This window comes from Teleopsis dalmanni, chromosome 2 (genome assembly GCF_002237135.1).
Source record: "Teleopsis dalmanni isolate 2A chromosome 2, ASM223713v2, whole genome shotgun sequence".
NCBI classification, from domain to species: Eukaryota; Metazoa; Arthropoda; class Insecta; order Diptera; family Diopsidae; genus Teleopsis; species Teleopsis dalmanni.
In genome coordinates this window covers 19,926,360-19,937,028 of record NC_051847.1, presented here as the reverse complement: position 1 = coordinate 19,937,028, position 10,669 = coordinate 19,926,360, and the positions used below count along the sequence as shown (strand labels likewise).

Genomic DNA, 10,669 nt, shown 5'->3' with positions numbered 1-10,669 from the left:
ATAACACTTGTTATTCCTTTCGTTTTGTAATGGGGATGCAGTCTGTCGTCGGTGTTTTTGTTTGCACGTTTTAATGTTTGTCATTCCTGTTTGAATTTTAAATAATTTAAGCATATTTATTTGAAAATTTTTGGCGCGTAAAGCAAATCCTCCTTCATTTTATGCACGTTCTTCCTTTTCATAATGCCAAACTTCCTCAAATGTTTTCTTATTAAAACATTTTTTTTTGTTGGCAGAAATTCAATTTGCTCTCGGAAGTTCAAGTGACAGTCACAAAATCATATAAACAGTTTATAACATCAACAAATCATGCAAGGATAATTGCAAAGATCCTATGAAAAAAGTTAGTTGAATCAGGAAATTATAGTATTGGATTAATGTTTAGGAATATATACTTAATATCACAACTAAGATTGGATTTTGGTTTACACATTACTTTATACTTTTACTTTTTATATAGATATATGCAAATTCTATTCTCCAAAAAGAATATTTAATTGACGCACTGAAAATGTGTTTATATAAAGAACATTTTAAGTTTATTTTCCTTCTTATTGATGTTTAGGTTTATACGGTTTCGTTTCGTCTAGAACTAAAAACTGAACTCGTAGTAAGCTTACTGTCCCCAAAATAAAGCATTAGTTGGGGTAGGAGACTGCGACCCAACACAAAAATCTCACTCGCGCTGGGTATGTGGTCAACTGTCTTATTAGCAGGGTGCCACGTCATTGAGGTCAGCACTCGTTACAATCTTACTAAATGCTTAAAATATTATATTTATTTGTATCTTACACAAATATTATACGTATACAAATTATATATTATACATAAGTTCTATATTATTGCTTTTATTTGTATCTATACAAATAGTCAAGCAGCGATCAAGCCTCTTGGTAGCTTTCTGAATCCACCTTTTACTTTTGGTGGACTACAGACATGCTTCTGTAGCTAGCAAGCAAAAATAGAGTAGTGCTTGTCTGACTGCAACAAGTCCGCAGATAATGTCGAAAGAACTGGAACAGCCCCTTTAAGTTTGTGGATTTAAAAATTTTAATTTTATATAACCTGATGGAATATGATTTAAAAACAAAAGAAATCGCTATTGGCGCGATACTTCAGTAGCCAGTTCAAAGAGCTGATGCATCCGTTTAACTAGGGTGTGGTGCCACTACTCTGTAGAATGGGGCTGATATTGTGGGCAAGTTATCTCCTGGGTTTTTATGGATTGCGATATTAACTTAATGAGATAAGTCAGTCTAAAGAGACAGAATGTAGTCTGTGCTTGAAAGCGGCTAAAAACTGGACCAGGAGGAGACTACTTAACCGGGAACTAAGATTGTCGTGTAAGGTTAGAATGTCTTTAACAACTAAAATTTTGGCTTCCATTTTAAAAGGGAATGTCTTTTGTACACTTTGGGTCGCTAAGTAATAAAAAAGATTATCATGGTTGCAGTATTCCGTTCTCTAGGAATCAGCAATCTGTTCATATTCCATTTTAGTTTATTCCATACCTTCTAATTTTTTCTTCATCTGTATTAATGAATACTACCTATTATGATATACAGATTTGGTCTGCAATTGCTAGTAAGTGTTTATAAAAAAGTAATACGAAATATTATCATGCTTGCAGTATTTCGTTCTCTAGGAGTCAGTAATCATATTCTGTTTTAATGTAGTCTATTCTTTCTAAATTTACCTTCATCTGTATTAAAGTTTAACACCTGTTATGATATACCACTTTGGTCTCCAATGACTATTACTTGTTTATAAATATGAAAGACCTGGTTGGAGCAAGAATATTTAATATGAATGAGGAAACATTCACTAAATTAGTGGCGTCTTTACAAGTTTGAATAGATTTATAACAATTTTTTTTAATTTTCTCCTACTGTATTTTGTACGTTATGCTTTATAACTGCACAAAATTTTTTTTTGAGTGTATGTATTCAATAAAAATTTTACTCTCATACCAAAATTTATTTATGCGCATATGAATTTTATTATGAAATTTTTTTTGATATCAAGAATATCTTAAAAATCACAATATTCAGGAAACTAAGGTATTGACAGAACATTTTTTTAATATTGAAATATAATTTAGGGAGTCTAAAAACCACTTACATAGTAAAGAGTTTCATATAAATAGGTTTCATGTGTTTTGGTGTATCTTTATACCCAAATATATATTGAAATGGTGCGGATACCATGCTTTTTCAATATAATCCATTTGCTATTATATGCTTATTAATAAACATACTTTATGTTATAATTATCATCCACAAAAATGCTTTTAAAGTAATTGCCTGCATGTGTGGTATATTTAAATGAATTACTTCTTAATAATAATTTTTGGAGGAACATTTTGAACATTGACTTGCTTTATTTAGATATAAAAATATGGTACTTACTGCATACTTCACTGCTGTTTAAAGAATATTACATTTAAATGGTTGTATGTGAGAATAAACGTCTTAAGTATGTGAGCCACACAAGGACTACAAATTCTAATCCACTTTGACAGTATAAAATGGCAAATATGAAACGCTTAAGCGTTAAAAATGATTGAAAGATGCTGCTCCCATATGCCATAAAAAAATACATAAACGAAAACATAAGCCGTGAATTTCTGAATAAAAATATTTCAGGCGATCATAAAGTAAGTCAAGATGGCATGTGGAGATGAAGTATGTTATAAATCCTTCTATAACGTAAAATTTATTGTTTTACTGTACGGTTTTGTACACAAATTGCTGTTGGCAAATTATCAAATATTTTTTGTACCGATTTGGCAGGGCATATGTTGGTTGAAGCGGCAAATATAGCAGGTGATTTTCAAAAATATAAATAAATAAATTATATATATTAAAAATGGAAGAATACATATAAACGTGAATATATACAGAAAAACAGTAATAAAATAATAAAAATTCATTTTGATGCTATTTAAATTTTTTTTTTTACCAGAAATTCTTTAAATTTATGACAACCAAACAAAAAAAATGAAATCGAATATTAATTTTTAATGTTTAATAAAACCGTTCATAAATTATTGAACAATTGCCAATTAAGAACTTTTATTGCAATGTAATTGCTTCAAGCCTTGTAGTGTAATGAACAATATATATAGTGTAGTAATTACATATTTTAATTGCCATAGTTATTTATTTTTTTCAGATGATTTTAATGAAGAAATTATGCTTCATGGCCATTTTTTTAATGCTTATCACTGTTAATATATAAAACAAATACATTCATTACATGATATTAAATTTTTTTATTGATAATGTAAACAGTTGACATTTAAATATAAAATAATACAGTATATTTACGAATTTGAATTGGCAGCAATTTATAAGTAGTATTTAATAATATGTCAATAGAAAAAAATATTTCTTTAATTTTAGAAAGTATGGTACATTGATATGCAATTTATTTAAATCTGTTATTCATTGTTGTTTAATAGATATTATTACTAATTATTTTAATAATATTTAACTGAAAAAAGTTTTGTTTAATTCTATTTTTAAACAAATAGAATATATTTATATGACACCTCTTATACTATGTGTGAATGCTTACCTTTACTATAAGTCACATTTATTGCTCTTGATTCCGTCGGTACGCAGGCTATGAAATACATTCTGGTCAACGTTATTTTACTACTATTTAATCCATAGTCCTAGGAGGCACTTAAGATTTCCATAAAAATTTTTAATAGATTTTGTTACCTGTCCTGCGTCCTTTGTTACTTGTTCATATTTCTATAATCTTATCTACAAAGTGATAAATAAGCTATGGTATATATTTCTGATATATTATTTTGTTTTTAATTTTAGTACTACTCTTTACCACAAATATTGAAAATTGAACTTTAGAAATATTGAAGAAACTTATCAAATATCGAAGTGGAAATGATAGAAGAGTTAGGTCTATCTTTGAGTAAAGGATATTAAAAAAAAAACGGGACGAATATATAACTTATATAACTTGTTATAATTAGTTACTAAATTGCAAAAAAATGACAAAAACAGTATTTTCTACTATATATCGTCACTTTGGCGCATTATTTGCTAAGCCACATCTCTCTTTTTTTATACAGTAAGTCGAAAACATAAAAACCCACCATGTGAGATTTGAACCTACTAAAACCAACTCTCAGGATGCATAGAGTATAGATTCCGAGCAGGAGACTGCACAGGTTCGAGGCTGGGAATGCCATTCCAAAATACAGGGAAAGAAGTGAAGTAGATGCCTAAAAGGTTTAACATTTACATAGTAAATGTATTTAGGCCATAGTTGAGTACAAGATAGGAGTGTAAGTTAACACTTAAGTTGAGAGACTTGGATGGGTGGGTTAGTTAGGACTAATCTTGGGGTGGCAGTAAATGCGTCTGTGTGACAAGATTCCGGTGGGAAGTGAGTGATATTAATCAGGGGAAGGGAAATGAGGGACGACGACAGCGAGTAACTCGAACTAGCCATTCTCTCTTTACAAGTTATTTGTAGTCAACCATATCATCAAGAATTCTGAGAATTACACGGTATTGTTGCATATAGTATTTGGTTTGACGAATTCACATGGATTATGTTTTAATACACAAAAAGTTAAATATAGAAAAAATTGAATATACTTAATCATTTGTTTACTATTTCCAATACTGAAGTATCCTTTATACAATATTCTGACTGATTAATTTTGATTTTCACAATAAGTTAAGGAGTTATCAATAACTTTGTTTAAATGAATTTACTCTATAGATACGAAAACTATAAACTATGTAGAGATACATAAACATAAACACTTCGTTTTAAGTGTTATTTTATGAAACATAAAGATATCATTTACCCATCATTTCACAATCTTATGCACTCCTGCTTAGTCACGTATGTCATTTACATAATGCACACTGTAATTGTTAACGAAATTGTTTCTAAGTAGCTAGATACTAAAATGTATCTAAAAGACATTAAATTGCAGTTTTGTACGTGTGCATGTGTTGAGAATGTTTGTAACATAGAAAACGTATGCAAATTTAATACTACACATTTACATATATTTTATGTCAAAATATTTTATGTGAAAATATTTACATTAAATTACGAAATAGCAATTTTAGAAATTATGCTTTGATGTTTTTAAGTTTGTGAAACTCCTTTTATATTAATATCTTACGAATATAGCTGTCAAAAATAATTAATGTGATAAATAAGAACTTTCTTTAAACTTACCTATAGTGGTATTTCAAAGGTAATAGATGCTTTGTGGCATTTAATTAATTAAGACTGTAATGTTAATTGTTATTGACGTGACATTACAAAAACATACACAACATTTATGTGATATCGCTTGATCCTATTTGTAAGCAATATTAAATTTTTTTTTATATTTTTATAGTACGTAATCACATTGTTTATACATATATATATACATGTATATATATATCGGTTAACAAATGACTTATTTGAGTGGTCTGAATTTGACAGTTTGTCAAGTTTTCAAACGCTGCACTCTAAAATATTTGGTGGCAGAAAATGCACAAAATTTTCTTTATATTCTGTTATACTTTTTTTTATTTCTAATTAAAATGTTTTATTCTTTGCTTTTTACCTTGAATATCTATAATTATTTTGTAGTTTTAATTGGTAATTTATTTGAATTGAAGAAAACTACCTACGATTTTCAGTAGTTATACAATGAGGCCCTAAGTATAGTTATAGGATGGCTACGAAGTGCAAAGCTAGATTAAGAGGTGGAAAAAACAGAGATGGTTCTTTTGTTCGCACAAACAGTAACTACAATCATGACGTTTAGAACTGGTAAGCACCAAATATTAATACAAATCTGTAATATATATCTATAAATTTAATTAGATACAAATTTGTCCTTTATATATCCTTTGACATTGGTAAGTGTAAACACTTCACTAAATATTAATACAAATCTGTAATATATAATACATCTTTTAATTTAAGATATAAAATTCTTTGACATTGGTAAGTGTTTAAGCTTCACTAATTCATAAAGTTCTTTCATAATGTTAAGCAGCTATAGATGCTAATTTGAATTAATTTATTTTAAAAAAAAAATGCTGGAATTTTTTATATAAATCAAAAATTATTCAATTTTTCATAATAAGGTAATTGAAATTTTTAGAAAAATTCTTCGTAAATATTAAAATACAAAAGCCATTATATTGTATGTAATATTTTAACAAGTGCCATCAGCACTTATGAACTTTTAACATTAACAATTGTCAGAAAATGCTTTTAGGACTTTAAATTTGATATAATTACTGTTAAATATCTAGCTTTGATAACTATCAATCGCTACAAGATACAATAACAATCGTGAATAATACAACAATAATAATAATAATACAAAATTTCTTATCAATAAAATTTGTTTCAACTTATTTCATAGTTCACACATTTAAAATTCCTAAATGAATATTAATTTTAAATGAAATGAAGAACCATATAAGCCTGTATTAATTTTCAGAATTATATTTTTTTTATATGTTTTAATTTTTCAAAGTTTGCGTTTCATACTTTTCTGGGAGTGTAGTATACTGATGAAAATTGTTTACTCTTTATTTTCGAGAAGGTGTAAAACTATATAAGAATTCTTTAACTACAGCAAAAATAAAGGAAAAACCACATTTCAAAATAGTGAGATGCAAATTCTTCACCACGAAATATATACGAAATATTTTCACTATTTCTAAAGTTATATCACTTTGAAGTTGGTTGCACTTCAATTGGACCAAATTGTATCTATTGTATACTATGCATAGATACATGTTAGTATGTCGAGGCATTAATGCTCGAACAAGCAACAGACAAGTATCATTAACATATCTAAAAATATACTCACATCCTTATTTAACAGTTTGCCAAAATAATAAGTGATGCTGAGTAGAACTACTGCGGCGGCAGAGAAACTTTTCATTTGTTTAAACCGCAGAATTGTGGCAAAACGGAACACATTCCTCCAACGAAACTAAACTAGCTTCCAACTGTAATTAGTAGCATTTCACTCACTTCGTATGAATTTATGTATGTATGCGGCTGAAATTCAGGTACGCATATAATAGTCAACCATGTAGATACTTTGATAGTGATATTTCCGTACGTTATTTGTGAAATAAATAAATTTTATAATACTTTTAAGTAAACAATATCGATTGCCGAGAGAAGAAAAAAGAAGCCACATAGTTGGAATATAAGTTTGAGGTTCAATTTTCCATGAAAACATAGAATGTCTAATTATAAGTTGAAAATTTTATAAATTTGTATAAAAAATAAAAATAATTTTATTTATTACTGTTAAGAAAAACCCATAAAATTTTTTATCAAATTTCGTTAAATATTGTTCTCATGTATTTAGAAAGGGATATCTAAAAAGAAATTAGTCTGAGTTTCCAAAGTATAAGTTTAAATGGAAAATATGATTATGGATTGCTATTTAAAAAAATTTTAAAATATTAATCCAAACACCTCTAACGCAAAATCTTAAATCCAACTTGGAGTTTTATGATTATATATGTTAAAACATATATGTGTTAGATAAGGAGACAATTTGTCAGAAGATTTGTTGGAGAAAATTATTCGCGCAGTAAGAGGAGATTAAACTGGCATAATTCCAGGTTACAAATGTCATATATTTGAAAAATGGCTTATACATTTTCCAAGTTAAATGAAAAGAAAGGCAAAAGAATGTTGCAGTAAACAAGAACAAAATAAGGTATCTTTAATAGTTAACCAAGTCATTCCAGCATATTGGACATCACTTTCAATGTTGGTACTTTAACTTTAACTTTAAGTATGAAAACATCAATAGCAGACTTTCTGTCGGTTACTGTTGGTATTATGGCTTAGCAAGCTATTAAATAGTTGACCTTTGTCTCGATGAACGAAAACAACTCCATATAAATTGCTTATATACCTGTTCGATTATATGTTGGAGAAGCATAGATGACATAGCTTACGATAAACGTAGCTTAGAAGTTTCGCAGAGGAAAATTATACTTAATTTCTGTGGTTTCATCAAAGTTAATGGTGAATATTAACCTAGATAGTATTTTGTGAATGGTGCGATTTACTTTAGACGTTGCATAGAATATCAAATTATTGTAACCATAGATATTCTAGAACTAATTATTTAAAATGCTAAAAATCGAAATCATTGGTAAAAGGTTTCATAAATTATTTCTTGATATAATCAGAGATTCATAAAAAACTCATTAAAAATTTATTTAACTTTTGAACAAAAATAATGCCTCTACAAACAGAATAGTATTGATATTTAACAATTAAAAATAAAAATATTATTAATTAATTCACTTATTCTATATCTGGTTTATGATTTCGCTGTAATATAAACACAGAAAGTACGTCATTGGGTCAGTTGGTTAATGTGCGCTGACTCTGAGCTTCAAATTTAGTAGGGCATGAGTTCGATTCTTGGTACTTGCAAAAAAAAAATTATTCACGAATAATTAAATGTAAGAATTATTTCCTAGACCACTGATGATGGGTGTTTTGGTAATACTTAAAACAGCTGTATGGTCAGCCAAAAATTCAATTAATTAAAATAATATAAAATTAATTTTTGTTGTTGCAGTTCACAACTTTTCGAAAATCCCTTTATAAAATAATTTTTCTTAAATCATAAAATCTGTTGTCAAAACATTTATTAATCAAGTGAGGCCTTAAATTAAGTTTAGCATTATTAAGTTTAATTGCATATCTTAATTTAATGTTTGTGTTGATCCTTCGCATTTGTAGTTTTGAAGTTTACACAATCATCAAATATGCTTCTGGGTTAACTTTCATTGCTTGAAGTGCTTTGCATATTAAAGTTGAAAAGTCACATATTGCATTACTTTGCAATAATTTGTTATGTGAAGGTTAACGACTACTTACCTTTTTCTAATAATTACTTTGCTTGCAGTAATATTACTTTTATGAGACCATATAATTAATATTGCATATTTTTTTTATTTGTCAAAAGGAACTTCAACTATATAATTTAATTATTTAATAAAGAAATTGAACTTTTATTTCAAGGAATATGATTGCTCATTATAAAATTAAATTTAAATTATTTAAAAAATATAATTTAATATGTGGCAAGAAATGTAACCAAATAAAAATTTAGAAAATAGAATGCAATATTTATTCTATTTTTATTTAAAATTATTTTTATTTTTAATAGATAGCCTTGAAAGTCACTAGGTGAACTATAATACAAATATGCCGACCAGCGATTAACCTAATTGTTCTTATATTTTTCACACCCTAATCGAAGCAAAGGCTTCCACTTCTTCAGGTACATTTTGATTTGCGAAAAGAAAATTTCACATGGGACCATATCAGGTAAATATGGTGCTTGATCACATTCGTTAAATTATTCTCGTAGGGTCGTAGAATACTCAAGAGTACGTTTGTAAATTGGATTGAGTTTGAATTTCAGCGCAAACCGATAGAGAACACAATATAGTGTTATTAATATTTAAAAACAAATTGTGATGGTATATTTTAAGATATTTTTCAAATTATAAATTCCGAATATTTTTTACGTTTTTGCTGAATAAAAACTTAAGTTAATTTTTGACAATTATTCCACCAATTTCTGTATTTAAGTGCATTCCTTGAAATAAAAGAATTACAATCTGCCAAGCATTATACTGACAAGAATGAAAAATATTTTATTTTATAATTTAAATAAAATTAAAATAAATTTTATTATTGCATTAAATATATTATTTATCGCACTCATTGCAGTTAATATTTATTTATTTTTTATAACACATTTGAGTTAGATGAAAAATTTTCTGTTGTTATAAGAAGTAATTGCTTTTGGGTAATCTAAGATGAAAGCTTATTTAAAAAATTTTTTTTTTTTGTTATGAAAACAGCTATAAGCGCTTCATTTTTTCTCTGTTCATAAATCAACTCAAAAGTATATCTTTAGACTATTTCGCAAGAATAACACACAAACAAAATAAACATCCATAAATCTATACACGAGTATATTTTTATATACTAGAAAGTGTATAAAATTCGAACGTTGAAGTGAAATTAAATATTTTGTACTCGTATATTTTTTCAAATATTTTAATCTAACCTCTAGCAAGCGAAAACTATTATAATTTTATGAATTTTTTTTTTTCAAATTCAATATCTTCTTTTATGTTCACATGGAACAATGGCTTATATAGTACATACCCGCATATAAAAATTTTACTTCAAGAGTTTTTGCAGTATTTGCAACGAAGATATTGGAAAAAGTTTTTGAAATTTTCTATCAGCCTTTGCATTTTCTAATATGTGTGCTGCATTATTCAATTTACTTTTATCTCAAACGCAATAGCTTACAGGATTTTTATATGAGATACAATTCCTTGCAAAGGGTTTGCAGGCGGCAGAGAAACTCACATTAAATTTTCAACAATTTGGATGAGGAAAATGTTGCATCTTTGCAACATTCTGTAGTGCATTAAGCTTGGGTGTGTTGACTTGAGTTGTGCTTGCAGTGGATAAATGTGTTTCTTTGAAACTTAACTTAGAATTTATTTTTGAGTTATGTTTTATTTTTTTGCATGTATTTTTTTTAGAGATGATCACATAATAATTTCTGTAGTTTAAGTTAATGGACATGTTATGA

The 10,669-nt window shown here is 27.5% G+C and overlaps 1 protein-coding gene across 1 annotated transcript in view; it reads right to left on the bottom strand.

Annotated features, from left to right (window-relative positions):
• LOC119674062 overlaps positions 1 to 10,669 on the bottom strand; it is a 19,677-nt gene that overhangs the window by 8,436 nt on the left and 572 nt on the right. The window lies entirely within an intron of this gene.